Here is a 19,833-nt window from a genome sequence, read left to right as displayed (position 1 = left end):
ATGAAAGAGATAAATAGCCTTAACAACTTTAAGGATATTTTGTTAATAAAATTGTTATTTGGAAATTTGTGAAAAATGGTTAGAGCTACAATGAGGCATGGTGGTGATGCACGACATTAATGTTGCATCTTGCTGTATCCATGGGGTAGACTGTTTACCCCAATAATCTCCATACAGTGAGTTCCTAAGCTCAGCCATGCTAATCAGGAGGAAGTATTAATTAGAGGGCAGCGTACTATCCAGAGGAAGGAAAAGCAAAATTAGTGAATTAGTCAACACCATTTCTATCAATTCCTGTGTGCCTCTTGGCTGGCTCAAGAACACCAATGACAGAGGCTGGGGAACAGCTGTGTGTCAGCACTTTTGACAAGGAAACAATGAGAGGTTTGGGGGAGAATCTGGGAGTAATATAAGTGGTAGATAATACATATTAAAGAAAATATGTAATTGTATGTTTTTAGTGCATAAGACAGGTATCACCATTCTTGGTTAGGACATGACTGTATTTCAGTCAAGTACTGTACATCATCAAGAATAAGGCATTTTATTTTGTTTAAAGGACATTGCAACTTTGCACGTAGGTGTTCTAAAGAATGTAAGAATTTTTAGGAATAGGAAAAGGCTACTAGGCCAAACAAGCCCATTAGTTTTGCATTACATTTTTACTGTAAGACAACTGGGATTGTAACTGAGAATATTTTAATAGGGTCCTTGAGCATGTTGTCTTCTCCCAGCCCCACGCTAATCACTCCTGAAATTCCCTGAAGGACATTTCAGGCAATGGAACATTTCCATTTCAGTTGCCCAGTGTCAGCATCAAGCACTTGCAGATAAGGTGTACCAACAACTTACATTTGTCAAGTGCCTTTAGTATCGCAAATTGTCTCAATTAGCTTTACAAAGAGGAGGAATTTGGGAGGCGAGTTAGGGGAAATGACCAAAAGTGTAGTTAAAGAGGTAGGTTTTGAAAGTGAGGTAAGGTGAAGGGCTTTACAAAGGGAGTTCCAGAATGCTGGACCGTGATGGTGGAATGGAGGATGGGGAATAGATCTGTAGGCATACAGAATGCCGAAATTGGAAGCAAGCATGGTGGAAGCTGGGATTTATGATTGACTAAAGTTATAGAGGTAGTGTGGCGGAAAAAAGCTACAAAAATGATTAAAATTAACTTCCAATTATACTAATTAAAAATGTTCTTACCGGTACCACACATGACCTTTAGATCTGAAGCCCACTACAAGCAGGCCCCAATCTTCCTTTGAGGCATTCTCTACGGTCAATGACCACTGGATCCTAACTGACTCTGTCAAACTCTATCCACCCACTGACATTTACACATGATGGGGTCTGGACGCAGCAGCCAAGATGTCCATACCCAGCAGGGCCCAAGCCAAATGTGTAAGATTTTGTGGCGGATTTGGTGTTTGGTCTTTCAGCCCAATTGTCCTACATTGGCTATCCTTGGTACACCCAAAAATGAGTGACCAAATGGAGGACAATCCAGACCCAGGTCTCAGAGGCGAAATAATCAGTGAGCCACACAATCTGCTGCAACTCTTAAAGAAATTATGGCATATGTATATTTTTACACACATGATGAGCTGATTCTGAAGAATCTGTAACAAAGAGGCAAATGAACTGAATATTCATTATTACAACAGGAACAATTTGCATTTATATAGCATATTTAATGTAAGAAATACCCCAAGGTGCTTCACAAATAGGGAAATATTAGGAGAGTGACCAAAACCTTGGTCAAAGACATGAGTCTTGAGAGGATTTTTAAAGGTGGAGAGATGGAAAGGTTTAGGTAGAGAGTTCCAAAGGGCACTGAGGTAGCTGAACAGTCTGTCACCAATGGGACATAGAGGTCAAGGGAAGGGGGTGCACAGAATGCTGGTGTCAGAAGAGTGGAGCTTTCAGGAAGTGATATAGGGCTGGAGTTGATGGCAGACATAGGGTGGGGCAAGACCATGGAGAAATTTATAGATGAGGACAAGGATTTTAAATATGATACATTGGGGGACCAAGAGTTGATTGTAGGTCAGCATAGACAGGGGTGATGCATAAATGAGACGTAGTATGAGATAATTTGCTACACTAAAGACACTTGACAAATGTAAGCTGTTGTTATACCTGATCTGCCAGTGCTTGATGCTGACACTGGGCATCTGAAATGGAAATATCCCATCCCCAGCGCCAACATCCCTCACTTTGAGCAGTTTTTCTGATTTAAAAAAATCTCTTTCTTTACCCACTTCTGATCATTTGAATTCCTTAAAGAAAAGAGAAAAAAAAAACTATCACCATATATGTGCAAATGCATAAAAGGGAGCTCTGAATCTACATGTTATTTTGCATAACCCACCATAATGGTGAGCAATTAATTTATTGGAACCATTGCAACAAGAAGCAATATTGTACTGTTAAACAGACCTTACCAGATGGTTATCCTTATGAGATGTGCCTGAAATAAGAACATAATCTGTTTATGCCCTATGATGTTAGTGCAGCTCACCACTCAACAGCCAGTTTTAAATTTGTTGCAAGGCACAATATAACAAACATAATGATGTACAATCAATGGGAGCCTAGATTCAAATAACTTCCTGCATTGTCTTCTCACATTAAAATATTATACACTGAAACATACAACAAATATTTTGGATTCAAGAGACAAAAGTATATTGGTGCTTAGGCAATCTGACTTTTCACATGCAATTCTCCCCAAGCAGACAAGGTAACTACACCTCTTAGCTTTGATAGCTCCACACTTAGTTCATTGTCATCGATCAACATTCTTAGCCTGATTGTCTCCTGACCTCAAATGGAACCCTCTTATTCCTCCGTTGCTAAAGCTAATCTAAGAAGGTATGTTTCTTCTTCTTTTCCCCTCAAAAACTTTTAAATCTCTATAAAGTGCAAGCACATCCAAAACCCGCATCGCGCGTCCATATCTGGGAATTCTCTTTAAGCTTCTCTCATACAGGATACAAGAAAAAGCTTGTTGTTTGACAAGTAATCCATCTCTTACCTCTAGTCTCCAACCTATCTCTCTTTATCCATCACTATGTTTCTTGTTTCTCTCTAGTTTATTGATATTACTTTGGTCAGTGCCTCTCTCAACTTCCCTCTCCCATTCCTAGAAATCTCCAAATATACCAATCTACATATTCTTCCCCTCCCCCCTAATCTTCACTGTGTCAAAATCAAGATACACCACACAAACTGTTGTAAGCCATTCTTTCACAGGCCCTCAAAAATGTGGAATTAGTTACCTTTTTCAGTCTTTCTTCCCTCATACAACTTCAGGTCTTTAAAATCCAGAATCATTACTTCCTGATTTATCTCATCTCTTATAGCGTTTTCACCCTTGATGTTGTTCTGCACTAGGGCCTTGGTTCTTCATCTTGGCTTCTGAGTTAAAAAAAATACATGCACTGAAAATCAAACACTAATTTATACAGCATCGGTTCTGGCCCTTTGATTCAAATGCTGCATCAAAAGGCAGGCTTGGGCAATCTGAATCAATGTATTCAGTTCCATGTCCTGTGTATCATATTCCTGGATAACTGAAATCCCTTCAATCACATTTTTAGAAAAAGAGATTATGAACAATATACTTTATCAAAGCAGCCGTATGCATTCAGTTTACTCTGTAATTTAAATTTGCCAATGGAAGGACTATTTTAATGCTGCTTTTAAATTAAGTGGCGTTGTCTTGAACTTTAATATATTATTTGAATGCTAAGATATATTTTATCAGCTTGAATCCTACTATAATCTTTCATAGCCCAAATACTTTAAACTAATGACATGGCTGGTATAAAGTAAAAGAGAACACCGACAGGAGCCTTCATTTATTAACAATGGGCTGATAAAAGGTTATTTATTATTCTGTGTTCTTATTTTTTAAAAGTATTCATTATTTTCTTCCTCGCCCTTGGTTTCAACACTCCACTCAACATGCTGTGATTGAATAGCAGGCAAGTGATATGGTCCCAGCCTTCTAGCAATACCATTTTTGAGCCGGTAGTTGTGAGAATGGCCAGGGCTGACTATGCCATTGCATTTCTTTATCTGCATATGATAGTTTTCAAAGGGCCGGATTTTGCTGTGTGCGGCGAACAGACCTGGGGCATCTTGGACCTGTGTGAACAGGGCAAGCAACCGTGTATCTCCTTAACAAATCAGATTGAAGAATCGTTAATGAGCGGCGCAGAATCTGAACCAGGAAGTTTAAGTTAGAATAGTGAATTCAATGTCAAATCAGGTACAGAAAGTGAAATAAGGCGAGGATAAGAAAGATTGAATTAAGAGACAGAAATAAAAGAGAAAGAAAAAGTTAAAAAAATTATTTACTTTTTTTTAATGTCCAACAATAATTAAAATCTGAAGGAATGAGACTCCACACTTGTAAAAGTTAATTTTCAGTGCCAGAGAGGTTGTTTGGCAGTAATTAAGACTTACCACACCATTAAAAGCGTACTCAGACTTGAAATGACTTGACTTAACTTTTTTTGGCGAGTTTAATCCGTATGTATCAGGTTAAGTACAGGAACTTCACACTGTTCAGCAGGAGCCAGTCAGCGAGATGCCATTTTCGCGTAGCTTTTGGAGGAGCATCGCATCTCGGCCAACAACATCTGGATTTCCGCTGTTAGCCTCACCATTATTTTTATAGCAAATTCAGGCCCAATTTTTCTCTGGAACCTAGCTGGAACTGCATGCATAATGGCTGAATTGCCACACAAATTCATGCTCAAACTCCATTTATATATAAAATGACTTCCTTTGGAAGTAGTTTCACAATATGATGCAACTGTCTGTGACTTAAATTTCTCCCATTCATATTGAGTGATGGATTGAAGATCAGTATCTGAACGATTGTGTAGGTACAAATCTTTGGCAAGGCTGCCTTCAGAGACAACATTATAATATAAATAGGCTATAAACAAGCTCCTGGAGAGCCAAATCCTTGTTGTGTGCCCTGTTTTGAAATAATAGAATTTTCTATTCCATAATGAATGGCCAGCTTCTTTACAATTCTATTGTGACTCAGAAGTATGTGCTCAAGTGGGATAATTTTTCATCTGACAAACAGAGCCCTTCCTCACAAGGACTCAGAGGTTTAAGGACATTGTTCCTTTCCTTGGATAAAGCCATGTTACAGACAAATAAAATATTGCTTCGGTATCACATTTGAAAGTGCTTTAAAAATAGACTTTCTGTATCTTTGAGTGCCTTTCTGTGTAAGGATCATGCAAAAGGTGAAATTTATAAGCAATGGAATCATGGTTTTTAATCCCACGCCCCCTGCTCTTGATCCTATCTCATCACTACTTTTGGCACCAAATGCCTGCAACATGAATTGAAGTAAGACTATGGTAAGGTTAACCTCAAGGGCAGCTAATGAACGCTGGTTTTATTTTGGACTTGTTTTAATTTATATTCTAGGAGACTGGCATGAGTTGACTTCTGTCATTGGTACTGTTAAATCCAACAAGAAGGGGAGAATTGTAGACAAGTTTTTGTAGGTCTACAAATCTACTGCTGGGATAAGCGAAGTTGATTTCATAATGTAGTTGGAAACTGGCTCATGGACACCAGTCTCCTGGAATCCAAATTATTTCAAGCATAATAATTGGCAAAGGTCTGGAGTGTGTAAAAGTTGATTTTTGAATTTATAGCACCAACATAAGACTATCTAACATTAATAAAAGGAAGTGTCTGCGGCAGTAGCATAATTTCTTTATCAAGCCAGTAACGTTACTATAGCAATACACCCGTGGATACCTTCTCATACAATTCCACGTTATGGCCTAATTTCCACTTGTGCAAAAATCTGAGCGGAAGTAGGGGAGCGCGTGATTCCTGCCCAATGCGCAGTATTCACATCGTCCCAGTGACCACTGTTGCCCATTGGTCCCAAGTGCCCGCTGTCCACAAGTGCCCGCTGTCCACCCTCCCCCCGACTGCTCACTCATCCCTCAACTGCTCATTCACCCCTCACTGCTTGCGAATCCCATACCCAGTATCTACTCCCTTAACCCTATATTTGTCATCCTCCCCAATACTAATTGCTCTCTCCTCAATTACTCACTACCCTGAAAAGTTCACTTGCTCTAGCCACCAATTTGAATTCTCATAACTCGACCACCCCACTTGAGGTACTTGCTGCCCCAATTCCCTCCAAAATACTCACTGCCCCCAATGCACACTTCCTCCTCAGGTTTATTTCATGCCCTTACTTGGCTTTTCATTACTAACTCTTGTATCCAAGTATTCATTGCTACCCAAATCTTTGTTACTTTCTCCTCCATTTACTCACTAATCTCTCCCTAAATTACTAACCGGTCCATAACTGCTTACTTCCTCAGTCCCCTTAACTGCTCCCACACCCCTTCTCAATTGCTTGCAAACCTAACATTCTCCCTCTGAAACAACACATCCTTTCCCTTAATATGGGCATTGCTGCAAAATATCCACATCCTTAAAAGACGCCATATCCTCCTACTTTACTTCAAGATCAACTAGTAATATTATTAAAAAGCATCCAGCATATGCAGACATCATACGCCATGCATCATAGTTTGTTACAGATGCAAAACAACCCTAAAATACTGGGTGCTTCTTAGCTGAAACCTGTAACTGACAGAAACATTCCAAGCTGTAATGTCCTCTGACAAAACAACAATTAGGGGTGGAATTTCCTTTGTATTTATGCCCAGAGACACATGTATTTGGGGCATAAAGCAAATACCCAGCATAAAAAATTGAGGAAACTCGGGCACAAGTATGTTACGCATGTAATTATGCTATGCCCGAATTCCCTCGCACCTTTACATCTGTGCATCAATCTCCGTGCCTGAATATATTTCGGCTCATTATAATGGCTTTGCCCCCAGGATATTATTATGCTGGTTCAAAACAGGTGTAAAACTAAACCCTGAATTTTAGGCGCAGCAGGAAAGAGTCATTTTTCTGGTGTTTTATTGCAATGTTTTGAGTGATTCAACATTTCTTTCATCCTCACTGAGACCTGAATTGTATAAGTCACATTAAAAATTAAAAAGCAGTAAAATAAATGTAACAGAAGGTGGCAGCAGTAGTTCCCACAGTACCAAGCTGAGGCAGAAGTAAAGTTCGCTTCATTGAGCAGAACTCATAAGAGGCTGGTACACAATGTCCAAAAAAGAACATGTCTTGGAAACCTGGGCTGAGATTGCCCATCATGTTAATACCCATTCTGAAAGGGGAAAGGAGTGAAGACTATGCTGAATGAACGTCTTGAAGCAGGAAGGTAATAAAAGGTTGGGAAAACTTAAAAGAAGGCAGGTAAAAAATGATGGGGAAGGGAACCAGAATCTTCTTTCCAATTTACTTTGAGGAGAAGTAGGCTGTCTTCTTGCTAAAGCCTTTTTGTTTATGTCTGAACAACTTGAGGGTACAGCAGAAGCAGACACATTAACAGATCCAGAAACAGCAGGATCCCATCATTGCCACCCCGCTTCACTGCTTCTGAACCAGGTGACCTGCACTGCAAGGTATTGTCGCTGCCGTCACCATCTCAACCACTGCCAGCAGCATCATTGAGTATGATTGACAATTTGGTACTAATTAATGCTGAATTATGGGCACATTTGCACTATTGACTCACATCCACTAGGAACTGAATTGAGACTGTCTAAACTCATTTCCCTTGAGGCTGGATTTTAATCAGCCCTCAGAGCTGAATGCAAAGTGTTCAAACTTACTACATAACTCAGTCCTTTCTTCTATTGATCCACTACAGCCAAAACAGAAGAGATGCCAATGTGGCTATCCACAAGCATCTAACGTGATGTCCGAATATGAAAATAGTTCAACTCGTTGTCTGTATGCGAGAATAAAATCGTTGGACTATAACTTGGTGTTGTAAAATTGTTTACAATTGTCAACCCCAGTCCATCACCGGCATCTCCACATCATGCTAGAACTAGAGCATGGTCCTAAAGAGGCTGTGACGATATCGTGGATAACACACGCACGATGACATATTTATTGTAAAATAAACCATATCATTTTTAAAACCACATGTAAAAAGGTTTTTACTTTTTTGTTATTGCATTTCTGATATTAATTCAATGTAATTCATCCCATTCTACATTTTTTGGTTGATAAGTTCTTTAGTTACATTGGTCTTTGTGATCTTCCACTCCCTCTTTGTGCCATGCTCAATTTGATCATGAGCACTTGTTTCCTGAGGGTGTGTATAAAAAACTAAGGCATCCTCATGTATCCACCATCCCTATTTGTTATAATTCACTGCATTTCAGGCTTTTGTTACTGTTATCCAGCCCCCTTTAGGAAATAATTACGGATGATGTCATTACAAATATGGCCGATAGCCAAATGATCTTCCTGCTGCATGTCTTGTCATCTGGCTCCACCATCTGTCAGTCATTGATGACTTCAAACAGATTGACAGTACTACCGAGCAGTGCTGCCATATTGTGCATAATGCAACAGGCAACAAAAAAAATCCATACTTGCTAAGTGCTGATTTATGAGCAGCTCCTTTATTACCTAAACATCTGAGTCATAGAATAATAGAATTTTATAGCACAGAAGGAGGCCATTCAGCCAATCGTTCCTGCACCAGCTCTCTGAAAGAGCTATGAACATAATATCAATTTCCCTGCTCTTTTTAAAAACAATTGTGGATCCTGATAATCCAATAACCTTCTGCATAAAAATATTCTCCCTAACCTCTCCATTTGTTCATTTGGTGATGATCTCATATTAATACCCTCTAGTTGCTAAATCACTGACCAATGGAAATAATTTTTTGCCCATTTTCTCTTATTAAAACCTTTTGTAATTTTGAACATCCCCAAATGAGATCTCCTAACCTTCACTGTTTTAGTAAAAATAGGGCCCCAGTTTCTCTCGTCTCTCTTCATAACTAAGGCCTCTCATCCCGAGGATAATCTTAGTAAATCTCTTCTGCACTCTCTTCGTAGCCTTGGCATATTTCCAAAAGTAAGATACTCAAAACTGGACACAACATTCTAACTGCAGCCAAACCATTGCTTGTGTACTCTATTTATAAAACCTAGGATGCCATTTTTTAAAAACATTTTTATCAACTTGTCCTCCCATTTTTAAAGATTTGTGTATCTGAACCCCTAAGTCTCTCCACTCAACGCCTTCAAAGTTTTACCATTTAGTGTCCAAAAACAGGAGCTAGAGGACTTGAGCCCCGATGATTATAATGCCAGCTCTGTGAAAAGTCACCTTCCATTTTGTTGCCTCTATGAGTGTGTTGCTTCCCCCTCTCCGATCCTCCAATCAGAGAGGAGATGGGCGCAAGGCCTGGGGCATCCTTCTGGGTGCTCCTCAAAATGGGTGCTTACTCAGCAAAGAGGAAAATGAGGAAGGAGGGTCAGGAACATCACCTCCCACCTCATTCACATGATTACCCTTACTCTCCCACCAATAGTAGGTGCAAGAATGTTTCCCCCTCCCTCCAGAAGAAGCTCCGGAAATCCTGGTATAAAGGTAAAGGCACGAAGACTTGTGCTTGTCCTTTGGGGCAAAGTAGAGGAAAATCAGCCCCAATAAATGCACTCCAAATTTATCTCCGTATTCCTCCTTAGAACCCAAAAAGCTTCAATTTTGAGAAAAGGTGTAAAATATGTGGACACACTCTCTACCAACGCTACATCTCCAACAGCCATCACTGCCCATGAATGAGGACTATCTAGTAAGATTTATGCTAAAATCTAAATCTAAATCTATGCACAAATCTTTTCACATGTCTTTTGAGCTCCTCTACAAATTCTTCAAATGCCTCATGAAGCTTTGCTTGATATAGATACAGTAAAGTAATGGTCTCAAAGAGCATTCAGACTCACCAGATCGAATGGATCATTACCATCAACAAAACAATAACATTTAGGAGCTAATTCTCTTTTATTGTTGTGTTCATTAGTCTGTTCTGATATAATAGTATCTCATTTCTCCCTTTGAGGATGCCAGTTTCAATTCAGTTCCAATGAGGTATAAATAAAATGGATCAGTTTCAAAACTATGAATTAAATGGCATCTAGTTGTGCATTTCATGGATTCTGTTTTCTAACAAAAAGAGACGTTCATTACTCAAAGCACTTTCCCCAAACAGCAGAGGGTCACCTCAGCCTGGATGCATCAACAACAATGGTTTGTTGTTCCTTACTTGTCACCTTCACCTCCAAGAAAAGTATGCCATGCAGCTTAGGCATAATGAAAGAGTGTGGCCAAAAGGTCAATGGTTGTATACAATGCTTCATCGATATCTCACAATAGGAGCGGGAGTTCCCAATTTAGCTTTGAGCCATGATCGCTGGACCCCCAAAAGAAATGTGAACAAAGTGAGAAGTACATTTACCTTTACCTTCCTCCTGATACCAGCAAACTTCTGCACAAAGTTCTACTCTCAAACATATCAGTGGACATGTTGAGAGAGTGCTCGGCAGCACTGGAATGCCGTTAGTAGTAACAGATGAGATGACTGGCATTCAAGACGACACCACATTAGTGCTGCACAACTGGCATTAGAGATGCCAGTAAGTGAGCAGGACCAGGCAACCACAGCAGTAATGGATGCAGGGCCACTGTAATGCAGACTACTAGGAGGGCTAAGGCTACCAGAATCCCAGAAACTCTGCATTCAGCCAGCACACTATTTCCTTGCATAATACAATCACTTAGATGTACTAGTTTAGGTGCTACATGTCACATACCAGCACAAAGGAGAAGGACCATCACAATATACACTAACAGCAATCATACACCACACAATGGCCTCAAAAGCCCAAAGGATGGTGCAACTTGGCAAGTTAAGGGGGATTTTGTGGAATTGACATGCCTCCAGTAGGCTAGGAGCGCCTCTGGGTAGCTCTCCCAAGAAAGTGGCCGAAGTCTTGAGCCAGAGGGGTGAGAGGTGACAGGTGCCTCCAGCCCGCACCCCTAGCTGAAACATGTGAAAAACTGGCCAAATCTTTGGGAGTCCAAACCCGGACCTGGTGGGTCCTACATTCACCCCTTGGTCATCTGGTACACCTGCTTTGAACAGGCGTAACTTGAGCGACTGTATACCGGGTCTCAAAGGTGGCCCAGGACATTCAGAGTCCTTGCTCCCAGCCCTTACCTCCCCTTACATCAATGGCCTGGTACGGGATGGGTAGAGACTCGGTCCCCATAACAACATTCTAGAAACTTGGTTGCAAGGCTGGGATCCAGCATATCAAGATCCCAGCCTATTTTCAGTGCACTCTCACTGAAGTTACAGTGGGGCTATTGGTGGAATGGTGGCGGATTTCTAAAGCCAATAAATTCAATAAATACACTGCACATTTAACATTATGCCAAGTATTTATGTGCCATTGGTTCGAATATAGCAAGAGCACAGCTACAAATGAGAGTAGATGGCAGATAAGAATTGCAGGTTTAATAAATTACATAGATCTGATACTAATTGTACATGATTTTGAATTAGTACTTGGTGTAGTCGTATTCCTTGCAGCACTGGTGAGTCGGCAGATAATTCCTTGTTGCCACTTTTACCCTCCTGCTCTACAATGACTTCACTGTCCTATTCTTCAACGTTTTTGGTGAAACCTCTTTGCGGGGCGAAGTTATGTAGCATGCTGCAGATGACAATTAATAATTAAATCCTGGGAGATGTCCCTCAATGCCTAAGAAACCGGAAATACTGGTTTAAGATCTCAATGGTACGTCCGCTAACATCCCAGTCTGTCTGTAGTTGGCGCAAAGATGTGATGAGCCATGGCTGGAGAGGAAAGCTTTCATCTCCCTGGAACTATCTTTCCACTATTTTTTCCTTTCAAATAAGGGTGGTGCAGAAGATGGGCTTAAGATTGATGCATTGTGAGAGGGCCCAGGCAGCAGCCATTCACCTGTTTTACTCTATTTACCAGGTGTGCATTGATGGAGTAAAATTTCTTATAATTCATATTGGGCACAGCAGTTTGCACAGGGGCACAAATAGTAATGTGCAACCAAGAATCCCCTGGAATCATGGAAACCCAGCCAGTAGAATTGTATTATCTTATCATTCTGCTGCTGCTGGTCAATGGTGAAGTGAAAAAGTTGTCAGCTGTGCTGAACAATGCGTGTGTGTGTGTGTGTGTGTGTGTGTGTGTGTGAGAGAGATCTCCTTAATTCTTCTGTGGACATCAAACTGGCTGACACACATATGCTAGCCTAGAATGAACCGGATGCATACAATATGGGTGTTGAGGTGACTTTGATGGTTATTAGCAATGCCCTATGGATTGTTGAGTTTCTGGAGGTACTGCATTAAGGAGATGTCACAGCTCTGGCACAAACGCCCTGCTTGGCTTCAGGTTGCAAAGGCACACTGCTTTTCAGTCATTCCCAGCTCTTTGTGCCTGGGTCCATTGACCCAATAGGTTGCATTTCAGAGACAGGAGCAGGAGTAGGCCATCCGGCCCCTCGAGCCTGCTCCGCCATTTAATGAGATCATGGCTAATCTGATTTTTACCTCAAGTCCACTTTCCTGCCCTTTCCCCATATCCTTTGACTCCCTTGCTGATCAAAAATTTGTCTAACTCAGCCTTGAATGTATTCAATGACTCAGCCTCCACAGCTTTTCGGGGTAAAGAATTCCAAAGATTCACGACCCTCTGGGAGAAGAAATTCCTCCTCATTTCTGTCTTAAACGGGCGACCCCTTATTCTGAGACTATGCCCCCTAGTTTTAGATTCCACCATGAGCGGTAACATCCTCTCAGCATCTACCCTATTGAGTCCCCTCAGAATCTCGTATGTTTCAGTGGGATCTGAACAGTACACCAATCATCACGGATAGCTCTCTCATGCTCCCGCTGGTCCTCCTCAGCCCATTGCAGTTCTGGTGGAGCACTGAATCACATATTGGACAAATTAATGCAGATTGTAGCTCAGCTATGTAGCAATTCATGTCAGTACGGGCAAACGGTTTGCAATTTCTGTTGCAATTCTGGTTTCATATAATGTTGGCAACACACCACACTGCATGGGCCTGATTTTAGCAGGCCTGCGGGTTTCCGGCGGGTTGGGTTTCAGGTGCGTGGCCTCCGCGCCCGGTGAAATTAGTGGGTTGCCCGCGCGAACGTAGCAGGCAATCCACTAATTGGAGCCACTTACCTGCTCCTCCGGGGTCCGCGCTGCTGGTCTGCGCGTCGGGCGGGCTGCGCATGCGCAGTACGATCTGTCAGCTGGAGGCTCTCTAGTTAAAGGGGCAGTCCTCCACTGACAGATGCTGCAACCAATGGAACAAATTACAGCATGGAGCAGCCCAGGGGGAAGGCTGCTCCCAGTTTAATGATGCCTCACCCCAGGTATCATCAGATGGGATGAGGAGGAGGGGGAGGACAGAGATCTTCCACCCGGCGGGCGGGAGGAAGCAGCCTGCCTCTGCCACCAAGAAGGCCTGGCTCGAGGTGGCAGAGGGGGTCACCTGCGCCACCAACATATCGCCCACCTGCATACATTGCAGGAGGTGCTCCAATGACCTCAGTAGGTCAGCCACAGTCAGAACACGTAGTCTTTCCCCTACACTCCGTCTGCCACAACACTGTCCCCACCCCACATCTCCTTCGGCACCGCCAACACTACTCTGTCACATCACCCCTCATACCCACTCAAACCCCATCCTCATCTTACCTGCACCTACTCACCTCGCCAGTACTCACCCCGCCACTAACACGCAACCCAATCCTCATACAATCTCATGGCTCTATCCCATACTCACCCTCTCGTGCATCTCCCTCACGGCCAGCCTCACTCAACCTGCCACCACCTGTGCTGCAGCCACAGGGCATGCATCACATATGTGCAGTAGGCAGCATAAGGCAAACGTGTCGTGAGCATGAAGGGGATGCACAAGGGTGTCTGAGGGTTTGCCATGGGTGTTACCTATATTGAATTTCAGAGCAACAAACATCACACATTATATTAGCACCACCACTGCCATGTCTCCGCGAATCCTGTCTGTTGTGTCCAATAATGCCCGCTCCTGGGTATCCCTATGAGGACCCACCACTGATGCCACCCATTGTGTTACTGCAGAGTAGGTGCAGGTGTATTTGCAGGGCTCTTCCGCGCAGACGACTGAGAGACATTGGCGGTGTAGCCGGCTGCACCCTGGAAGGATGCGGAGGAGAAGTTGTGGAGGGCAGTGGTGACTTTGGCAGCGACAGGTAAGCAGATGGTGCTGGCGCCAGCCAGGAGCAGCTCGGCATGAAAGAGCCTGCAGATCTCCACGACTACATGTCGAGTGAATCTGCGCCTCCGTGTGCACTGCTGCTCGGAGAGGTCCGGGGAGCTGCGCCTCAGTCTGTGGACCCTGTGGCGAGGGTAGTGCCCTCTGCGACGCATCTCTCTCTGCGGCTGCCCTCCCTCCTGCTGTGCAGGTGGGCGTGCAACAGCACCGTGTTGGGGGGCTCCACGTCTCTGCGGCAGACGGCGTGGACTGCGAGGCTGCTGGGGCTGGTCATGCTGTTCGTCCTCCGAGGGTGTCCACGCACCACCCATCTGGCAGGTGTTGGTCTGAGGGGTTGTGCAGGGTAGGTGGGTGGTTCCTCGGACTGGGGCTGCGGTTTCGCGTCGGTCTGTCCTCTGGCTTGGCGGGGGGTGGTGGGGGGCAGGGGTTGCCCTATGTGACGCGGTGGCCTCCTGCGTGGGTGAGGGCTCTCCCCCCCCCACCCCCGTGGAGTGCACCTTGGCAGCTGCCACAGGCTGCTGGCTGCAACACGCCTGGTTGGAGGGAGACTGTTTCCCCCAGTGTGTGAAACACTCTGCGTTAAAGGTAAAATCCCACACTTCCTGTTTTGACAGCTGATTCAGCTCTTTTGATGACCTCAACAAGCAAGGTAAGTACACTCAAGTGGAACCCCGCTGGCTTTAATTGCCTGCGGGATTCCCACCAGCGGGGGCCGGGCACGCAGCCCCGCACGTCATCGGGGAACCCGGAAGTGGTCGGGATCGTGGCGCGATCCGGTCACGTGACTGGATATCGGGATTTTCGGGGCCCCCCCGCTGGAAACCCACAGGAAACCCGACGGTAAAATCGAGCCCCATGTATTTGGACGAGCATTGGCAAATTGGAAAATTGGACACTTTTAGATATAAATACCTTTTATGCCAGCAAAAAAAAATCCTTAGCATGTTTTCAGCACTGTCGAGCCCACAGTGCCGAGCCACCACATCCTCCAAATAGCAACTTGGCAGCATGTCAGAAAACTAGACATGAACTGTGTGCTACTCCACACTCCCAATATTACTGCAGTCTAACATATCAATAGCACTGGTGTTCATTGTAATAGCAACAGCAATTTTAAGACTATACTCTTAAATTTATTGTGCTGCTCTAGAGCTTTTTTAAAAAAAAAACCCCACATCTTCATTAACACAATTTAGATTTAAATAAAGAATCTCTTGTACAAGACTCATTCACACCCCAGCTGCAAGTTTCCATCCAATGGAGATTTAAGTGCAAAACTGCTGCACTGATTCTATTTAAACTAGATATCCTGCTTCTTGATACAAAATTGGAAGACAGCTGTGTAGCAGGAAATTCTCAGCAGGTAGGTGTAAATGGTAAATAAAATGCTGCTCTGACTTTTCTGTGATGAGAGAAATTTAGTGAAGATAGCAGCTGGCAGGAGTATTGCTAGGAGTGCCACCACAGTAAGACAGATTTTGTCAGGGTTTTGGCTGCGGTGGCCTTAATTTTGGGCATTAGTGAAATTCCTGTCCCTGTAATGTATCAGTAAAATATTTATTATTCCACCTGTAAGCTATCTTAGTTCTAATGATGCTTGAAGGGCTCTCAATTTTAATACCATGAACTGGAATCGGAACCATAAACAATTTAAAAGCACATTCTAGTTGGATTATCTTGATCTAAATTCAATGTGATATGATACTAGAAAGGAGGCTCTAAAATTTAGATAGCTGCAAAGTTAGTCTGATCCAGGAAGCCCAGGCTTTTGTCAATCTTCTAAAGAAACAGAATACAGAAGCAAAAAATAAATACATACAGAAAGGATTAAACCAATAAGGCAGGTGGAGGGACAAATCATGGAGCATATGGGGGAAGAGCCCAGTATCGAAACAATAAAATCAAAGGTGGGGGGGGGGGCGGGGAGGGTTAAAGAGAGCTGTACCTTATGGCAGATAGGAGAGAGATTGGGGAGGAAGGCAGTGAAGGCAGGAGTAAAATGGGTCCTGAGAAGCTGGATGTGTCAGGGTCGAGGTGTTTTAATGTAAATGTACAAAGATTTATAAATAAAGTCTAGAAATCGGAGGCACTCTTAAGAATGGAGGGGCATCATGATGTAGCATTGACAGAAATTGGCTTCAGCTGGGGTGAGACTGAGAACGAAATAATCCCGATTTTTCAGGAGAGATAGAGAAATAAGGAGGAATGGCCTTACTAATTAAAGACACAATTACAGCCTTGAAAAGGCAGTTTTATTATTGATGACTGTGCTCAGCTAGAGTCTGTCTGGGTAGATAAAAAAATAATGAGGGATCTGATGCCATATTGGGAGTATAATAACTAAAATTAAGGTTCAAGTCCATGGCCTAGTCCTGTTTGTAATAAAGAGTATAAATTATCTCTGTGGCAGTTGACATTATCCAGTGGGCCAGTTCAGTTACAAATAGTCATTCAGCAATGTGTTATTAAAACAAAATAACCATCTGGAAATCTAACCTTTCGAAAATCCTATTTGATTTCCTTTTGTCTGGAGGTTTTATTGCATCTGTACAAGCCCTGGAGAAAAGGAAGCAAATTGTTTGTTGTTCAGTATTGCACACATTGGGGGTGAAATTTGTTTCGGCCGACAGCGCAAAACAGACGATAGTGAATTCAGAGCCTGTTTTACACGGTGCCCGATTTGTTAGCACCCATTTTGCACTACCACCCAAGACAAATTTTACCCCTGACTTCTGTGCTTTTACATTTGGGTACACACATTCCTTCTGTTATGCCAAAGAGGTGAGCTGGGCATATACAGAAGTTATTTTTTTTTTATTTTCATAAACATTTGGCGGAGTATGTTCTTCAAGACAAGAACACTGCAGTTTTTTTCATTAGAATAAGAGAGACCTGCTGATGCCTGTGACATGAACATCAGCATGTGACCTCTTATGCAAGGTGCATACTATTGCTCAGTTAATCAGCAAACAAAACATACTGGATAATAAGCAATTATTGAAACAGCTTATCTTGAAGGGAATTGCAGCATTCTGCTATTTTTTTCAATTTAGATAATGTTCTGTAACATTCATATTACAAAATACTAAGAGTAATGGACTGAAACTTGTCTTTCGGTTAGATGGCCAATTAAGCAAAATTTTGTTACAGGTTTTGTTAAAATTTTGGTTGTAGAGTATCAACAAATCTGTTTGCACATGTTGCTAATTATTAATCTTTGCATAAAAAGAAAATGACAACTCTGAGCTCCTGTGGATAAGTTATTGAAAAACAAAGTTTTCAATCACTAATTAAAGGATCATGGGGTGACTGTAAGAAGCAATAATACCCATAATGTCCATGCTGAGACAAATGAAATGGCAATGTGCAGTTCAGTGAGCAGACATGTTGCTGAGCTAAATACATTTACCATGTGGTGATACAGGATTAAGTGCAGTGTCCATGTAGTGACTTATTTTTATTATCAAGTACAATTAATCAGAGTGACAATATTAGCAGTAAGCAATCAACTGCCCTAAATCATCTATTATTTGAATGTGATACTTGCAAAATGCTGGGCGATAGTTAACGTTCACTGAATCCATTAAAGTATTGCTCAGCATCTAGACTCTTACAGTTTTGTTTTCAGCAGTTTCCAGGCAATTTTCACATTGGTTGCAACTTAAAAAAAAGGGTATGTTACATTTGATTCTTTATTTATTTTGAGGAGATTTTGCAACACATTTTTCAACCAGTAACTTGCTTTCATCCTTTCCCCATCCAAACGATCCAGATGAAAAGGCCAAGTTTTTCCTGCCACTCAGAAAGCAGTGTTTAAAAACGGCTTGTGGCCTTTTTAACTTCTGCAATGAGTACGTGCAATCTAGCAATTAAGAGAACAGTTTTCTTCAGAATGGCAGGTTCCTTGAAGGAAGAAGTAGAAAGAGGTGTAATTTTTGATGCTATTAGTTGAGGGGAAAATATTGGCTCAGGTATTGGGACAACTTGTTGCTCTTCTTTGAATAGTGCCGTTGCATTTTTAACGTCCACTTGAACCAGACAGATGGGACTTCAATTTAATGTATCATCGAAAGGATGGCACTTCCAACAATGCAGCACTCCTTCAGTGTTACACTGGAGTGTCAGCCTAGGTAATGTACTCAAGTACTAGAATGGAGCTTGAATTCATAGGCCTAGAAATTGGATAGTGCTGCGCCCATTTTACAGGCGCAAGGTTTGACGAAATATTAGAAACTCAAATCCTCAATCTTGAAAGGAGATGAATGACTTTGTAATGGGTATACAAGGTATCAAATGGAATAGAAATGGTTAATCCAAAGCACTATTTCAAGTTAAACCATGACTGTAAGAGTGGTCAATATTTGGAATGTAGTCCAGGTGGGGTAGTGCAGGCAAAACTGTGATGGAGGAACTGCAGGATTCTATGGAAGGATGAGCTAAATGGGTCAAAACCTGTACTTATCTTTCTAATCTGATTTTGCTCCTCACATTGTTTTCCACAATTTTTGCACCTGGATACATATCCAGAATCGATAAAAATGAGTGCTGACAACCTCTTCAACATGTTACCTATCTCTGAGACCGTATGGCGTAGTCCCCATTGTGTGTAGTGGCTTTAGTTACATCTCTCTCACTGTTCTGCAAATTGATGTGTGATGGGCAAGCATCCATTGCTTTTTATTAATGGGGGTTTCCAGCTCTAGTTCCTGTTCCTTTGTTGGTGGGCCTGTCTCACACTATTACATGAATTCAATAGTAAGATGTTTTGTATTGAGAGATTAATTTTGTTTTGAATAAATGTTCTTTTAAACATGTTTATAATTATATGAAAACATTAAAAAATGCAAGTCATTGGGAGCCTGGGAAGCACAGTGAAGTAAAACACTGTGTTCACCTCTGGGATTTCCTCTCTATTGGCTGTGAGGTTCGATTGCAAATGATACTGGGCAGTCTCAACCGAGTTCAAATTGGTACTGATTCACACTACAAAACTATCCAAATTTGGCAGAAATTGCAACTAAATTGGCAATCTCATTTAAAGAGGGCATAAGGATGACTCGTGTCCAACTGCTAGATCGATTTGTAACGTCCTAATCAGACATTAAAGACAGTGGCCCTGAAAATCCATGGAGCACAATACCAGCAATTATACCAGATGCGCGATCATGGGGAGGAGCATGCAGGAGCTGGCCTGCGGCGGTGTGGGGGAACATCTGTGGCATCCCTCCTTCCCCGCCAAAGATCTCAAATGAGAGTGTAAGATGTCTGAACAGGGGGAGGGGTTGGTACTTGAGGGGACCCCCCTCCCTAGGAAGAGCAATCTGCGTGCTCCTGTGTCAAGGGCCATTTAAGAAATCGAAAACAAAAACATTGCCTGTGATCCTTGGGGTTTCAGGCCTCAAAAATGGACTGGACCTCCCCTCCCCGGTGGGGCCCACATTCACCCTTCATGTGCCTCATCTCACTTGGCATTCCAGCCTCCAAACATACTTCGGGTCCCACTTAAGGCTGGGGCGCTCCCAGCATAAGGAATTGCCGCTTTCAGCCCTATGCCCTCCACGT

At 42.5% G+C, this 19,833-nt stretch overlaps 1 protein-coding gene and 1 long non-coding RNA gene across 11 annotated transcripts in view; one reads left to right on the top strand and one right to left on the bottom strand.

Moving 5' to 3' along the window:
• jakmip3 (Janus kinase and microtubule interacting protein 3) overlaps window positions 1-19,833 on the bottom strand; it is a 298,954-nt gene that overhangs the window by 59,249 nt on the left and 219,872 nt on the right. For 8 of the 9 annotated variants that reach the window (XM_068002402.1, XM_068002401.1, XM_068002400.1 and 5 more), the window contains one exon: window positions 3,279-3,417. The gene's annotated coding sequence lies outside the window, so the exon portion shown is untranslated. Of the gene's footprint in view, window positions 1-2,441; window positions 2,468-3,278; window positions 3,418-19,833 lie in introns of all 9 variants that reach the window. The other variant, XM_068002403.1, reaches the window with a different exon arrangement.
• LOC137340105 (uncharacterized) overlaps window positions 1-19,833 on the top strand; it is a 199,323-nt gene that overhangs the window by 98,536 nt on the left and 80,954 nt on the right. The window lies entirely within an intron of this gene.

This window comes from Heptranchias perlo, chromosome 21 (genome assembly GCF_035084215.1).
Source record: "Heptranchias perlo isolate sHepPer1 chromosome 21, sHepPer1.hap1, whole genome shotgun sequence".
Classification (NCBI taxonomy): Eukaryota; Metazoa; Chordata; class Chondrichthyes; order Hexanchiformes; family Hexanchidae; genus Heptranchias; species Heptranchias perlo.
This window is presented reverse-complemented; position numbering and strand designations above follow the sequence as displayed.